The sequence below is a fragment of the Mastomys coucha genome, unplaced genomic scaffold (assembly GCF_008632895.1).
Source record: "Mastomys coucha isolate ucsf_1 unplaced genomic scaffold, UCSF_Mcou_1 pScaffold11, whole genome shotgun sequence".
Lineage (NCBI taxonomy): Eukaryota > Metazoa > Chordata > Mammalia > Rodentia > Muridae > Mastomys > Mastomys coucha.
The window spans coordinates 34,540,194-34,557,797 of record NW_022196893.1 but is presented as its reverse complement, the minus strand read 5'-3'; the positions used below and the strand labels follow the sequence as shown (position 1 = coordinate 34,557,797).

Here is a 17,604-nt window from a genome sequence, read left to right as displayed (position 1 = left end):
CCCCCCCCCCCCCCTAGAGCCGAGGGACAGACAGAGAATTGCAACTAGAAATTCGATCTATTGGTACGAGACACCACGTGCTCGCGGGCTGGCCAATGACCAGGCCGCCCGGGATGAGCTAATAATGGAAGCAATTTGTAACTTTCAGTAGCTCTGTAGGCCTAGGTACCGGTGGGAGGGAGGTTGGCGGAGGGGGAGATAGCACCCCCAGTTTTTCTGCCCAGCCTGTTTATCTAGGGAAACTCGGACGCCTGGGGCCTTCCTTTTCCCTTACTTGCAATCTCGAGCAGTGTTCACTTCGTCCACTCCTGACCGAGGACAGCACAGCCAGGTAGGTAAGCTGGTCCCTGCCCCTCAACACCCACTTTTTCCAAGCACCTGCAGACTAGCCTCCCTTCTTGCTCCATCAGACAACTGAAATCCAATTTTGTTTTTCTCTTAGTTAAAAGAAAAAGAGTCCTCTTGTTTTCTTTAGCGTAATCCTATTTGGAGGAGATTTAGGTTTGTTATACTTTCCGCGGGGGAGGGGGGGCGGAGAGGGTCAGAGAATTGGAGATGCTTTATTCTTTCAGAAGTCTTCCCCCTTCTCTTGGGAAACTCTACTTCGGGAGAGTTTACTTCTTCCTGGGGACGAATTACATCTTTGTACACTAGTTCTTTAGTGACGTCAAGTTCACCTCTCTTCTTCACCCTCCTCTTCAGGTCAGCATTTACAAATAACCACTTTCCATATCTTAAATTTTCTCTTCCCCTACTAGTTTTTATGCGGTTTAGAATCTCCAGGTTTTTGGTTTTTTTTTTTCCCCTCTCCAGGTGGACTGGGATTTAGTTTTGTATTGGTCCCTCTTTTTGTTTTGGAAATGACTTTATTGTTTGGGAAATCTTATCGGATGTGAACAAGCTCTTTGGTCAGTTCCAATAGAATATTTTACATATTTTCTTCACTTTTTTTAACCTTTTTTTTATTCACTTCATTTTAATAACCCTGACCTCGTATTTACTCCTTTGTATGCTAAGCCATTTTAGCCATTTTTTATTTCCAAAGCTTCATCATCTTGCACATTTCTCCCTTTCTACTCCAGACTCCTCCATCTCAGAAGTCACACTTTTGATAATTCTCAGCTTTAAATCAGCCTGCCCCCAGCCTCAGAGGGGTGCCTGGGAGGAAGAATCAACTATCCTATTCCTACACTGTCCCAAATGGGGACACCTCCCTCTGCTTCCAAAGTCAGCAGAGATAGGAAGTTCAAAATGTCCTCCAACTTTTCTTTTTAGGTTGAATTTCTTTTCATTTTGTGTTCTGGGCAACTCTTTGGCATACAGAGTTGACTTTTTAATTCTTGCTTTTCCCCTTAAGTTTTAGAAAAATAAAAGCAAGCTTCATTTCAGCCTATTGGGCTTTTTATCTCCTGCGGGAGATTTCCCCGAAGAGAAATACAATGTTTACTTTCACTTTACTTTTGATCAAGCTAGTGTATGCTGTGGCGGGGGTATCCCTTTTGTGTTGGTTTTTTAGACAACATCTTACTCTGTAGCCCTGTCGGGCCTGAAAGTCAACTATGTAGACCAGGCTGGCCTCCAACTCTCAGAGATACACCTGCCTGTGCCTACCAAATGCTGGGATTAAATGCTGCCATCACTCCTGGTTAATTCTTCCTTTTAAGATGTTACTAAGAAAGTAAACTGTTAGAATGTGTAATCTAGAGTTCTAATCTATTCAGAATTATTGAAGCTACAAAAGTAAGATTGCAAGAGTAACTCACACTCTGGGAAGATGGCCCAGGGTGACTATATCTGTCCGTTGTGCCTCTGTGCTGGGCAGAAAAGAAGCTGCTCCTCCCTCTGGTCCCAGCCCCATTGTCACATTGACATTCTGGGCACATGTGGCCCAGCCCCCACCTGCTCCTCCAAGTATGAATCTAAATTACTATTAATAAGGGGCTGCTCCAAGCTAATTGGCATTAAAAGAATTCATTTCAATTTGTTAATATTAAATGAACACTCTGCACTTTAGCTCCCTTTCTCGCCCTGGATTCCCAGATGAGTGATGGGAAGCAGGGCGGGGGAGCAGGCAGGATTTTATGTCTGGCTTTCTAGCTTGGCCACTGCTGGCTTTCCCTGGAGTTGTGAGACCAGGCAAGGTGGAAGTCTGATTAGGAGGGGGGAAATCTGAGGGTCTTATTCTTTATCATCCTGTAAAGCAGGAGCTGTGGGTAAGGGTGGGTGAAGGGGGTCAAAGGAGAGACACAAAATGGTTTAGGGGATAGTGTGGTGGAGAAAAGCGGTTAGGAGACTGGAAAGGAAAGTCAGTGGGCTAAATAGAAATTTGAAAACACAAGGGCTATGAGCAATGGGTGAGATAGATTTAGGAAGAAAGGCCCATGTAGCTGAAAATCCAACTCAAAGCTTAGGGCAAACAGCTGAGGTTCTGCAGCTGCTAGCAAGAGACCCTGGAATTTCTGTCATTTCAGTTTCTTGGTCTGTGAAGCAAGGATTATATACTGAAGGATCTATCTTAGGGGTGTCTGAGATTCCATGAAACACACATGATGTGTTATGCATCGTTCTGGGTACATAGATAACACTACTACATGTTGTCTCACTTCCTGATCCAGTAATTGCTGGACTGGACTCTCAGGCCTGCCTTGAATTAGTTGTATGCTCTCCAAGCAATTATTTGAGCAGAGCATGTCTGTTTTCTTACTGGAGCAGAGTCAACAGCTTTTGGGCTCAGGCATGGAAGAAAGAAGGGAATTTCAGTGCAAAGTGCCTGGAACAACTCAAGTCTCATAATGCTACATGAAAGCTGCTATGGACAATATTGCCCTTTGGGTGAGCAAGGTTGAAAATGAGCAGGTCGAGAAGGCTCCTTGCAGCTGAGTAAGGAGCTGCACATTGAAAATTGAGCTCTAATCTTTTTTTCCTTTATTATAGAAAAAATATACAAGATGGTTACATGCTTAAACTATAGTAGTCATGAAGACTTTTCTTTTGGATTTTGAGACAGGATCTCCTGCAGCCCAAGATGGCCTGAAACTTGCTATGAAACAATCAAGGGATGACCTTGAACTTCAGGTTCTTCTGACTCTGCTTCTCAAGTGCTGGGCTTACAGGTAGGAGCCACCACAACTAGTCTATAGAAACATTTTAATGCCTTCCTGTGCTATACTTCTGAAGGGGGCAGTAAAAGAATTCACCTAAAAGGAAAGGCAGAACACATGTAAAGTCAGGTGCAGCATGGGGCCAGATCACTACAACAGGTGGAATTGGTGAGGGGGCGGGGAGTATTTTGATATGCCATCTGAGAAGATTTTCCAGAGGAGGTACCTATAGGTTAGGATTCCAGTGGATGTGAAAGATAATAGAGATAGAAAAATATAGGGAAGAAGTTATATATTGATGAGAAAGAGGGAGAAGGAAGAATCATGCCAAGGCTGGCTAAGAGTAGGGAGATCAAGCATAACTGTCTTTAATCAAAGTAATCACCACTCACTGAAGGCATACTGTGTGCAAGGTACCTAAGAATCACCACTCACTAAAGGTATGCTTTGTGCAAGGTACCTAAGAATCACCACTCACTGAAGGCATGCTTTGTGCAAGGTACCTAAGAATCACCACTCACTGAGTGCATACTGTGTGCAAGGTACATAAGAGACCTCAATTAGTGCTCATAATAATTTTGACAAGTGGGTTGTAGTACTTCTGAAGACTCCTGCTCCTGATAGTCCAGTGAGGATTTGAGTCCTCAGTAACGAGTGTTAGTTGTCACAGAAGTCATATTTTCTTTTTGTATGACTGCAGAGAGCCTTCTATTCCAACACCACTTCCCAACATCCTGGTCAGTGGCTAGTAGAAGCAAGAGCCCAGTGAGGTCGCCCAAGCCCAAGGGCATGGTAAGTTCTTTGTGCCCCATTTCTCCTGTCGTGAATGATACTGAGATGAGGTCTGGCAGGAAGCTTGAAGAGCAGAGCAACAGTGTTAAGAGGAACCCAAGTCCTCAAGCAACAGGTGGAAGAGAGCTGACTGCAGTCTGCCTGCTCCTTTGTACTTTTATTTCCATGACAGATACACTGTTTCCTCTGCCGTTGTTCGAGACCTTTTTATTGTAACCTCTCAGTCAGCCTTCCTAATACACTTTCCCACAGTTATGCCTGCTGACTTAAACTCATGTTAAGGGTCGCACCTAAGGTGGGATGATGATAATGATGACATTCGTTGAGCCAGAGGCTAGGCTGAGGTGTCTAAGTCTGTATAGCCCTGACAACCTCCTGAGAAAGTGTTACAATATCCAATTGACAGATAAAGAATTAAAGAAAGTTGTAATTTCCACCTTATGAATTAGGTTTAAAGAAAGTAGCTGAGCTAACTCACACCTTTTATTTTGCTTTTGCTTTTTTTTTTTTTTTTTTTTTTTGAGATAGAATCTTCACTGTATAAGATAGGCTGACCTACAAATCACTGTGTGGCCCCAGCTGGCCTTGCATTTACATCAATTCTTCCTGCTTTGGCCTTCCAAATGCTAAACTTAGAGTTGTGAGCCCTCATGACAGATACACTCATGGTAATCGTTGAGGGATATTGATATGTAATCTAGACTAACCTTGAATTCATAATCATCCTGACTCTTAAGTGCTAAGATTAAAGATGTGCTTGATCATGTCAGACTCTAGGTGCACTCCTCACCTTGGGCTAAATCTGCTTTTCAGGTCAGAATGAGAGGGGACTTTGGAGAGCAATCCATACCAGGCTATGTATGGTATAACAGGACCATAACTGTCCTCTGACAGTTAATCAGAGAAGTTTGGGAGTCCCAGTGCTTCTCTCAAGAATCATGGGTGATACTCACTTTAAATGTTGGGGTGCTATGTAAGGCTTTAATGAAGAAAAGGGGCTGGGCATGGTGGCACAGACCTGTAATGCAAGCACTGAGGAGGTGGAGGCAGCAGGAACAACTTCAACTGTACAAGTTGGTCACCCTATCTCAGAACAACAGAAGAACCAGACATTGCAACTGGTTAAAACCTCCAATAGCTCGATTCTCTCTGTGTGTCTCTGAATAGCCTGGGTCATCTAGAATGATGGGTGTGCATGTTTTTTTCTTTCGCCAGAGCTTGGGAGGTCAGACTGCATTTGGACTCCCAGGCTCCTTCGGTTGGCTATCTGCCCTGAGGAGGGATAGTGTGCATCTTTCCTCTACCCTCTTTGTCACCAGATGCTAGGAAAGGCATGCTGGGGTCAGAGCCAAAGCAGAAAAAGGGACCCCTCAACCTCTCTCTAGTCTCTGCACATTTCTATCTGGAATTTCCCCCCCTCTCCCTAAGTCCCACCTCAGCCCACCAGGAAGGAGAAAGGGAAATTGTCATAAATCCCCCTATTTATACAAGAAGACAGTGTGTTTCTTGTGCCAGAAAAAACACAGAAAGGGAGCTGTCAGGGAAGAAGGGACCCAGCCCCAGATCTTGAGGGGTCAATTTATCTTCCCCAGTCATGGCTTGGGGACTACAGCAGCACTAGCTATGGGAGATGCAGGCTGGGAGTTGGGGAGCAGCCAGGATAGCACTGCCTGGCCTTTGTTTCTGACCTCAGCCTTTCTGCTTCATCTGAGAGAGGCCTCCTTCCCTCTTTCAAAAACAACTTTCCTAAGGTGTAACTCACATGGAGCATAACCCTACTTAGAATGGACAGTTTGTGGCTTTAGAATTTTCATGGACATGTGCAACTGTTGGCAAATCTATTTAAGAGTATTCTGAGCCCTCAGAGAGCAGCCTCCTGCCCACAGGTGACCACTTCCTTATCCTCGATAACCCTTCTAACCGAGCAGTCAACAAGCTGCCCTCTACCTCAGTGTTTTTCCTATTCAGGATGGCCATAAGAATGACTTTATGCAGTAGGTGGCTTTGTGTGATTGGCTCCTTTTCCTAGGTTCATATGCATTGCTGTGTCAAAGCACTCATCTATCCTTGTTCCTTCTCGTGGATGAGTTGCTTCAATGGTAGACCGACCACCTTCTGGGTATGTGTTTATCAGTACATGGGCGTTTGAGTTGTTCCCATGTCCAGACATTATGATTTTCTATGTCTCTAGACTGTTTGAATCATCGAGAGTGAGGTCCATGGCTAGGAACAGGCCTGACTTATGTGTGGGAGCCTCCAGTGCCCATGGAAACCAGGCCTTTGCACCTGGTTCTGGTGTTTCTTCCCCTGGTTAAATTGCTGAGGATGACCATTGACTCTATCCAGCAGCTCTCTTTTGGGCCCCTTGCTGTCCTCAGACCCCTCTCCTGCAGCTTCAGAGCCTGAGTGGATAAACAGGAATACTTCTCCAAACATGGCCCCAATGTAATCCTCTGTGTGCTATCAGCCAATGGAAATCCCTGGACCCAGAGAAAGTCAAGTTCTTGAGGGTGTGGCTGCTTCAGAGTCCAGGTCTCCTTCCCATGCCCTCACCTCACCTCTCTCAGTTTACTCTTTCTGCTGACACCAGACACTGCTCTACCTGCATCAACCCTGCCATACCAGTGGGACCAGCGGGATGCATACAAGAAGCCTGAATGGTGCCAGGTTGCATTTGTTGAATGAGTGGATGAGGGATGATTCCATACTCTGGAAATAAACTATGGAGAAAATCAGTTATAAGTCTCTATCTGATACCACCCCTTTTCTAGTCTGGAAATCAGCATTTTTTTCCCACAAAGGTGAGTGTAGAAAGCACAAAATGCTGCCTATATAATAGCTGCTATTTACTGGACCAGCATTTATGTATCTGATAGGTTTTCATCTCTCTCTCTCTCTCTTTTTTTCTTTTAGGCAGAGTTTCACATAGTCCAGGCTGGCCTGGAATTTTCACAATGTAACTGAGACTAACCTTGAACTTTTTGATCCTCCTGTTTCTAATCCCAAGTGCTGGGATCACTGGTGTGCAAAGAGACACTTGATTTACTTGGTGCTGGGAACCCAGGACTTCTTGCACACTGTATCAGCAACCTGCTTTTCGCCTCCTGAGCAAGTATAATAAAACTTATTTAATTTCTATCTACATCCATTTGTTTACTGTGTGTGCATATGTGTGTGTGTGTGTGTGTGTGTGTGTGTGTGTGTGTGTGTGTGTGTGCATGTGCTCAGAGGTGTGGAGGTCTGAGGACAACTTGCAGGAGTAATTTCTCCCCTTCTGCTCCAGAGATCCCACTCAGGTTGTCAGACTTGGCAGTAAGTGCCTTTACCAGCTGAGCTGTCTCAATAGCCTAATTACCCTCATTTTAAAGCTAAGTAATAACTGGCCACAGCCCCATGTTGCCCATCAGTAGCCTCTCTCCTCCCACCCAGAGCAAGTGGACTGCACACCTCCTTCATTATGTAGTGGCTATTCCTGTTTCATGGAAAGGATGGAAGGACCAGTTTGTCTTTCCAGGACTTTGTTCTAGCACTTGCTGAGCTGCCCATTTTTATGAGGGAGATTAGGAGAGGGCTGGACTTTATCAGTGAAGACTCCAGTGAACCAGAGAGCTGCTGATGTGGAACCAGGAGAAGGACATAGCAGGACAGATAACCCCATGTCAACAAGTGACTGCTCCAGCATTCCTTGGCACCTGCTCAACTGGACTTCCTTCATGATCTGGATGACACACAGCAAGCTTGAACATGGTGTTATTTTTGTTTGTATGACTTCATTCCTCACAGAAAACATAAAAGAAAGCCAAGGCTAGGCTGATTATACAAAGGCTTATAAGACTACGGCCTATATATATCCTGCTTAATTTTGCATGATGACATTTATGTAGAGCTTGCCAGGAACCCTTGGCTCTTCAAAGTTTTCCTTTTGAGATGGAGTCTCATGTAGCACAGGCTAGCCCAAAGTTCACTGTGTAACTGAGGCTTGCCTTGAATTCCTCATTCTCCTGCCCACACCTCTCAAGTGCTGGAATTACAGGTGTGCATCACCATGCCCAGCTTGCCAAATGTTTTGTAATTATTAACTTGTCTCTGTTCTATACCCACATGGAGTAGCTCTCATTAGTAGTCACAATTTTAAGATGGGGGAATTGAGGCACAGATATCCAGTATCTTACCCAAGGTCATAGAGCCAGCAAGTAGGCAATCAGTGTTCAGGGCCTGGCCTTGAGTCTGTGAGGAATTGCTTCCCCAGGTGTTCCTGGCACAGCCATAGCATTTGGAAGCTGTAGTTTGTCTGGCAGCCCCTCCTCCCCCGTCTCCCTTAGTGTTTATGGCCCCTTGGAAAAATCAAGCCGAGCTGTGGCTCCCAGGGTGATGATCCTTCAGCTGCTTCCTTGGCACTGCCATCCTCTCCTCGGCTCTTGGCAGAGGCTCCAGCCAGGAGTAGCTCAGCTGCTTGTGTGGATCAAGATTTCTCAGGAGAAAGAGCACACAGGGAAGCTGCCGAGCAGTGAAGCTTGCTGTCTCTCCTGACATCTGTCCGTCGGGAAAAGTGGATGAGTCACTGCACGTCTGAGTGCATATTGCTGCTGAACAGAATGGCCCACTGTGGAGAAAGCCGGCTGTGTGGCCAGCCACTGAGCAACTTTGGGAACGTCTAAAGCAGAAATTGCTGGGAATGTAGGTTCTAGAGGGCTTGACCTTGAACCCCTGGTCCTCGGGCCTCCAGCTCCTAATTGCTTAAACATGCAGGTGTTACCATCCCTGGTTTACCTGGTGCTGGGGATTGAACCCAAGGCTTTGAGCATACTGGCAAGCACTCTACCAGCTGGGCCATATCCTCAGCCCACATCTAGAGTAAGAATTCTGATCTTCAGTTCTTCAGTGAAAAGCCTAGTATGTCTTTGTTTCATGTTGGAACCTGAGGAGCTTGCCTGGGCACAGATGAGGAGGAGACAGGACTGTCTGGGCCCGGCCCAGCCCAGTCTTACTACCCTTCTCCAAGAACCCTGAGAGAAAGAGTGGGGATTTGGATGAATGAATGTGTCCAACTTTCTCCTAACAATTTCAATTGAGTAATGAAGAGTGATTGCTGCTAGTTCCTTTAAAAACAGAAAGAAGAGATATATCAGGAAGGCTTGTGGTTAGATCACAGGAGGAACCAGTAGCTGCCTAGGACCTGTGCTCTGATGACTACTCTGATGAGCATCTAACTAATATTCCCTCTGATTCCCTTATCCTCATTTTGAAGGTGAAAAGGCACTGGCACACAGGAGGGTCAGTGCCTCAGGGGCTTAGGTAGACAAGCTCCACCTGTGGTTGGGGACTGGGAAAGGAGAGGCCCTTGGCTTAAGGAGCACCAGGAATCTGGAGCCAAATCATTGTAGCTCCACCTCTGCCTAGCTGTGTGGTCTTGGGCATATTGTTCACTTCTCTGTGCCTCAAGCTCCCCATTGAGGGTAGCACCTACTCTGCAAGCCTATCATGCAGGCCTGGAGGTGCTTGGGAACAAGTGCTAAAAATGCAGCCTTTGGTAGTGGGATAGGTGGCTTAGCAGTGAAGAGCATTTTCTGACCTTCCAGAGTACTGGGGTTCAATTCTTAGTATCTATACTTCATGGCTCCTGAATGTCTGTGACTCCCACTTCAGGGTCTGGCACCCCCTTCTGGCCTTTGAGGGCAACTGCACACACGTGCACATACATACACACAGACATGCATATACACATAAATAAAAAGTAAGAAATAAATTTTCAGTGGAGCTGGAGAGGTGGCTCAGCAGTTTTTTGCGCTGGGCAGTGGTGGTGCACACCTTTAATCCTAGCACTTGGGAGGTAGAGGCAGGCGGATTTCTGAGTTCAAGGCCAGCCTGGTCTACAGAGTGAGATCTAGGACAGCCAGGGATACACAGAGAAACCCTGTCTTGAAAAACAAAAAAACGGGCTGGAGAGATGGCTCGGTGGTTAAGAGCACTGACTGCTCTTCCAAAGGTCCTGAGTTCAAATCCCAGCAACCACATGGTGGCTTACAACCATCTGTAATAAGATCTGATGCCCTCTTCTGCCTCTTCTGGGGTGTCTGAAGACAGCTACAGTGTACTTACATATAATAAATAAATCTAAAAAAAAAAAGAAAGAAAAGAAAAAGAAACCTAAATTAAAAAAACAAAACAAAACAAAATAAAAAAACCCAAACAAACAAAAACCAAAAAAACCCCCCACTTTTTGCTATTGTGTGGGGCTGGGGTCTGGTCTCTATCAACACAAGTTCACAACTGTCCCAGTTCCAGGGAATCCAACACCCTCTTGATATCTGTGGGCCCTAGGCATGCATGTGGTGCACATATATAGATATATATACACAAACACACATACATAACACCTACATGTATATATGTATAAATATACATATATATGTATACACACTATATATATAAAACACATTCATAAAATAAAACAAATAAATCTAATGACTTAGTGGATAAAGAAAGGAACTTTCTGTCAAGCCTAATGACCTGAATTCTGTCCCTGGCTAAGGTTCCAAGTTCTGTTCTGGGAACCCACACAGCTGTAGGAGGAAACCAACTCTGGAATTCATTCTCTGACTACATGCATACCGTGGCACTTGCACACTTTCATACATATACACATACAAAATAAGTAAATGTTAAAGACAATATTTTAGCTGGGTGGTGGTAGTGCACACCTTTAACCCCAGCACTTGGAAGATAAAGCCAGATGGATCTCTGTGAGTTTGAGGTCAGTCTTGAACTCACAGAGTGAGTTCCAGAATTGCTAGGACTATACAGAAAAACTCTGTCTTGAAAAACCAAACCAAACCACCCATCCATCCATCCATCCATCCATCCATCCATCCAACCAACCAACCAACTAGCCATCCATCCATCCAAACAAACAAACAAACAAACAAATCCAGTATTTTAAATGCAGCCTCATGTTGCTCCTGTCTCCTACCTCTTGAGAGATAGTCCCAGTATTCTGAGATCAGGAAAGTCACCCCAGATCCTGAAAATGAGGTAGCCCCCATGGGTGGGTATCCCATAGGTATGCCATTTTGGACACACCACAAGGATAGACATGCTTGATGGGACTAGACCCAAGGGGTCAGCCTGGATCTAACATAAGTACAGAAGGTTCCCATGGGCCCTCAGCTTTTACAAGCGGCAGGCAGGCAAACTGGAATAGCACACCAGACCCCTGCCTGTGGAAACTTACATTTAAACACAAATTAGAGCCAGCAAATGACTCTGGCAGTCAAATCAGCCATCCCAGGAGAGTGAAGAGCTAGCCAAGAGAACCAACTGAGATGAGGCAGGAGTTCAAAGTTCTGGAGACACTCTTCAGAATAGGCCAAAATAGGATTCTAGAATGAAGAGCCCCAGAAGTCCCCTGCTCCCCTCACACCATCTCTGTGCTCCATGCTAGACAGGCTGGGATTTCTACTGTTTCCTCCTCCATACAAAAAGTATGTGAGGCTGGGTCTCTAAGACCTATGAGTTCCAGTGTCTCATGGGAGCAGTTGAGGACAAGGACATGTGGGGACTCTCCTGTCCTCTTGCTTGGGAGCTTCTCACTGCTCCCCAAGCATACCTGGCTGCTTGGCTGGTTTTTGGAAACAGGTGCAAGGGGACCCAGTCGCTGGCTTCTTTGTGGGTGTCTGCAGACCGTTCACGCCATGCCCAGACAGACAGAGCAAGGCTGCCTTTCTGGTTTTCGAAAGCCCACTGAGCCCAGTATGGGCTGGGGTGCTGGGATTGTCACTACCCCCGGGGTTAGGGTGACAGATGTCCCTCTGTCGCAGCACCTGTGAGGGTGGCTAAAGAAGACAACCCCCAAAAGACAGTGAATGCTTCACTCTCTCTCCTCAGTTGTTCTCTGCTTTCTTGGGAGGCTGACAGTGAACATATGTATCACCACAACCCTAAGAACCTCCAAATGTGGAGCTAAGGTTCTTCCCAGAGTGGGAAGAACACACTTTAGCTACAGCAAGGGAGACCCCAAGTGCCCTTTGATCACCTTTCGACCCAGGGATGTCTGTGAGGCCAGGGTTGCTGGCAAGGGCAAGGGCAAAGGCAATGACCTCAAAAGGCCATGCCAGTCTAGGTTCCTACAACTGGAGGGAAAGAGGCTTGGCATGTTGCCTGCCCCAAGACTCATAGATAGAGGTGTGCATCTGCAACTGGAGATGCAAGAGCCAGCTGTGTTTCCTCCACTGTGCTTTCCTCCCTCCTCCTTCTGAGTGCCTGGCTGCCCCTAGAGCCCCAGGTCTGCCCGCCATCTGGGCAGCTCAGAGGACAGCCCCCTGCCAAAGGCATGCCAGCATTGATTTATAGCTACACACACACACACACCTTACAAGCTTGGGCTGTGTGCCCAGAACTTCCTCTGCTCTGAGAATTGGCATTCCTCTTAAAGGGCTAGAGAAGGCAAATGCCAGGATGTCCAGGAGGCAAGTTGGGCATTCTGAGGGCTGATGAGAAAGGACCCTGCCCACTAGGGTGTGATGCCTATCATTCTCTGGAAACATTCACCACCCATCATAGCACACACCAAACTAACCTTTTATCAGTGCCTCCTGTGTAACTAAAAGCTCCTTCAGACCAGGACTGACTATGAACTTGGTGCCTAGCATAATGCCAAGATATAAATGAGGCTCAGGAGGAATTTATTAAGCAGGGGATAGGATGCATCCCAGAAACTCCTTCTGTGTGGGTCAGGGGTGTGAACCTGCCCTTGCATATCAGGGTTCGCAAGCTCTGACTGCACCAGCTGCCACCCCCAGGACCTCTCTCTCTAGAATCTTTCCCCCACCCCATTACATGATCCTAACACCAATGGGGCCAACTGGCTACCCAGACTCATTAACTTTCCCTCCCTCAATAGGAATGAGCATGAAAAAGCAAGGCACAGACAGCTGTGTCACCTATTAGTCAGAGGGCTAAGGCAATCACAGAATGGTGGGGTGAAGCACCACTAAGCTGGGTGCCAGAGAAACCTCAGAGTGAGTGCTGTTTTGGCCCAGAGATGGGCTCTCACAATTCTTCTACTCCAGCTGCTGGAGTGAGGGGATTACAGATGTGCCTCACCGTATCTACCTGGGTCCTGAGAAGGAGCCCCACCCAGGAAGGCTGGAATACAGCATTCCTGAAATAGCCCAGCCACCTGCTGTGCAGTCAAGTTCCTTGGCTGGCAGAGTCTGGGTGCTGTTTTCCTAAACCTCACACTACATCTCTTCCAAGTTCTGAAAATTCTTACCCTTCAATGCTGGGGTCTTTGCCTACAATCTCAGCAGCCCTGACCTTTCCTGGATACTATTTTAAAACAACTCCAAATACCACTAGAGCTACTGAATGAGCCCATCTCTGAAATGGACCCCAGGTGGCTGTCTGCATACTCAGGGAAAAGAGCATTGACCTAGATCACACACCTTAAGGATGGGACAAAGATGTTGGATACTTGGGATGGCCAGGGGTAAAGCTTTGGATTTAAACCAGAGATGGGGTCTAAGGGGTACACATGCATTTATTTATGTGTCTCTGTGTTGTGCATGGGTAAGTAAGTGCATTAGATATGCTTCTCATTGCTGTAACAAAATATCTGACAAAAGCCACTTAAGGAAGAAAAAGTTTATTTTGGCTCGCAGTTTGAAGATACAGTCCACTATGGCAGGGAAGCATAGTTGAAGCAGTTGAAGCATCTGGTCCCATTGCATCTGTAGCCAGGGAGCAGAGAGTGGTGAACCTTGGTACTCAGCTGGCTTTCTCCATTTTATTCAATCCAAGACCTCCAGGCTATGGAATGGTGCCACCCACACTTGGGGTGGGTCTTCCCAATTCAACGACTAATCTGGAAAACCTATCACACATGCTTATAAGTTTGTTTTCATGGTGATTCTAAAGCCTATCAAGTTGACTAGAATAAACCTCACAGTGTGTATGGGTATCCATTGCTGTGACTGGGCGCACATGAGTGTACATGTGTGCACATGGGTGTGTCTCTGACCCTAACCCTGTGGGCTGTCTAAGGCTGTCCATATCCATGATCCTTTTATTCCATGGGTGTGGATTACTAGGCACCCCACCTCTGCCTGCAGCTGTAAGAGAAAATAATCCAACCTCCTCTGGGTGCTGGGGACACCTCTGTAGCAGGGAAGGCAGGAGAGCTCCTGTTCCTGACTTGATAACAATGCATTCATCTGACCCAGTTTCATAAAGGAGTCCTGATGAGCCCACTTGCTTGCTAAGTGAGCTGAGACTTGGGGATTTATGGCTGAGGTTCAGTGGCCATTAATAGGCACAGGCCTAGCTTATCAGGACAATCTCTACCATCTATTTGGGCAAAAAAGCACCACCATCCTGGATGGGAGGAGGAACCTAGGAGGAGAAAGATCTCTGAAAGCAAATGGTCACTGGATAGCATCTGAGTGCAGGGAAACAGACCTCGTTGCTGTGATTTGGCCAGGGGAAAGTGATTCATGCAACATTGGAGCAACGTGCCAAGGAAAGGGGAATCAGAACAAGTAAACAGGCCCCTAGCTTTGGAGTCTCATCTTCCTGACCTATTGATGAGCTTTGCGACATCATCTCCATCTCCTGCATGTTGGTGATAGATACCTGGAGTACCACTGGGTTAGAGATGCGGGAGTGACTCACTACCACTGTGCCTAGCAGCTCAGACAGAGCATTCTAGCCCTCTGTGGTGCTATCAATGAGGACCACCTCTTGTCAGGTGTTAGGAAGGCTTGACCCACTCATGTGCTCTGCATGGTTCTGTTTTTTTTTTTTTTAAACCACTTCTCTTTTTTTCCACACAATAATACACATATGGTATACATATTTATAAATGCCTGTATACGCAGGGAAGGAAGGAGGAAAGGAGGGAGGGAGGAAGGGAGAGAGGGAGAGAGAGAGCTCATAGAGTATGACCAATTGGAAGGCAAGTCAAATATAGTGGAGAAATACCCACAAAGGACCCAGATAGAGGAGACAAATGAATGGATTCCTAAACTCCAGTCTTGAACATGATCTTCATATCTCTTCCATCTTCAAAACAGCTTGAAGCCAGTCATGGCTAGACTGGCCTCCAGATACTCCTCTTCTTAGTCTGGTTCACCCTCCCCCAAGTACCATAGCCCAGTGTTGAAACCCTGGAGTTCTCTGGGGATGTGGACAGCAGCCAAATCAGTGACGTTTTCCTGAGCACATGTTCTGTGCCTGGCGATGGGGCCAGGAGCTGGAGTGAAGGAGGGAAATTAGACTTGATCCCAGTTCTCAAGATGCCACAACCGTGTAGAAGGGCAGTGCCAACACCGCGTGCTCAGGGACAGTATTGCATAGGATCACAGGTGGTCTGCATTATTGGAAAGAGAGCTATACAGAGGAAGATATGCAGGGCTGCTTTCTACAAACCTGCTGTGAAAGGTTAAAAATGTACAAAAGCATACACGAGGGAGCAATATCATAACCTCACGGGCTCACCACTCAGTGCCTGTTGTACTGCCTACCACAGAGGTGACAAGAATCTTTCTAGAAGATAACAGAGATATCCCCCACCCACCCATGCGGGACCCTCATTTTGGCCAGAAGGGGAGTCAATAGCTCCCCAGCCATTCAGAGCAAAGGACTGTTGTGGCCAAGAAAGAACTGGGACTGGGGCTTTAAGCAAGGCGGAGAGCCAGGTGCGTCTAATCAGTGAATTGCTGTAGACCCAACTGGCCGCCCCTACTTCTGGGCTATCTTTGTCACCCAGGCGCCTTCTACAGAGAGCTGCTAGGAGCAAGAATTCGAGGCCTGGCAAGGGCGAGGGCAGGCACTGCTGGGCACTGCCGGCGCAGGGGGCCCTCCGCCCCGCCAGACGCGAGGCCTTAAATATTACCCCGGAGTTTTCAATTATCTCTTCTTAATGGATTTGCAGGGGCTCTTTCATCAAGCGCGGGATGGCTGGGTGTGGGGGTGCGGGGAGCGCGCGGCGAGGGCTGGAGCTGGGAAAATGGCCCATATTTCAATATTAAAGCCCTTTACGATCGTCAGCAGCATGAAAGATGCTGCAAATAAAGCGGAGCCGCCCGCGCCAACCTCTCCATCTCACAAGTTTTAATTAACGCTGAGGGGGAGGCAGCTGCCGGGCGGGGTCGGAGCCGGGCCAGGGACCGATCGCGCAGCTTCTCGGACCTGAGTCCTGCGCCGGGTCACAGGGGCGGCTCCTGGACAGGGAGGCCAAGGTGACTGGGTTCCAAGGCTGAGGAGGATCGCCCAGTGGACGCGCAAGGTGGGAAGGTTGGATGGCTGTCGCTACTCAGAGGGCCACCGCGCTCTTCTTCCAGGCCTCCATCTTCTGCTTGTCTGCCTCGGCCAGCAGCTCCCAGTCATTCCACGAGCGTCTCTGCCGACTCCCGCGGTTGACACCCCAAGGCCGGGGTTAGGGGAGCAGGAGCTTCCTGCGACCCGACCCCACAACCTCCCGTGGCTGCAGTTCTCGGATGTCTGCTTTCCCCATCACCCTCTCCGTTTTCCCGCCCGCCCCACTCTCCGCTTGCGGAGCAGCGCACACAGAAGCGCCTCTGTTTGGCCTTGGCAGCAGCCTGGCCCAACAGCTTGCTCCTGAGCGGCAGACCCATCCGTCAGGCGGGACGGATGGAGCGACGTCAGGCTGCCGGTTCCGAGGACTCCCTGGGGAGCCACCTCTGGCCTTGGGCCAGACTGCCTTCTTTTCCTCTCTCCGCTTGCCAACTTTGCCCCCCAATTGCCAGCTCAGCACACTTCTGACGGACACTGGGCCCTTTGGATTCCCAACACCTCTAGCCTGGGTCCTGAGGTCTGGAGGACACCCTCCATTCAAGGGACACAATAAATAGTTCTTCTCTCATCTATGTCCCCACGCAGGTTTGAAAGAACTCAGAGATCCCAGTGGGCCACAGTTTAAAACAAGCAAACTTTATACAGCTGGAGAAACTATACAAATAAAAGACATGGTCTTTATTCCTGAGAATCTCCAGTTATTTGATTTCTGTTGAAAAGTTTTTGGAGAAGTAAAATTCCCTTTATTGCAGAGATAGCAATTACCCACTTGACAAATTCAGTTGTCTTTTTTTGTTATTATGGGGGGAGGCTTTTTTGTTTGTTTGTTTTGGTTTTGAGACAGGAACTCACTTAGCTTCAAATTCACTCAGTAGCTGAAGATAATCTTAAACTTATGATTTTCCTATTTGCACCTCCTAAGTACCCAGATTACAAGGGCCACTGCTGCAGTTTGTGCAGTGCTGGGTGTGAATCCCATGGCTTTGCATGGTAGGCAAGCACCCTTCCCATTCCCAGGACAATGAATTCTATGTTAGATCAAAGAAGGGAGAAGAGAGGAAAAAAAATTCTAATGTAGTTTTCTAGGTGTCAGTTTGTGATAACTATATATGAAATCTGCTTAGACATCAAGTTTAGTGAGCTACAGCACACACCTCAACAACACAGAGGGAAAAAATGAACTGTTTAGTGGGGCAGAAATGTATAGAGCAACGTGAGAAAGATTGAAGATCAAGACATATTGAGCTTAGTGTAAGAGGTCCTGGAGAAGATGACTCTGGGTGTGGAGAAACATGGCTTCTAAGGTAGAATAGATTGTATGTTTTGCTTCAGTTAAGAAACAAATAATTTTGAATACAACATATTTTCCCTGACAATAGACAGGATGTGTGTGGTAATG

General features: G+C 47.1%; 1 long non-coding RNA gene across 1 annotated transcript; it reads left to right on the top strand.

Moving 5' to 3' along the window:
* The first annotated feature begins 3,053 nt into the window (after positions 1-3,053).
* On the top strand, positions 3,054-7,037 carry LOC116080743. Its single transcript, XR_004114586.1, has 4 exons — positions 3,054-3,113; positions 3,802-3,893; positions 6,484-6,694; positions 6,807-7,037. It is a non-coding gene; the product is annotated as an uncharacterized LOC116080743 (long non-coding RNA).
* Positions 7,038-17,604: the final 10,567 nt, after the last annotated feature.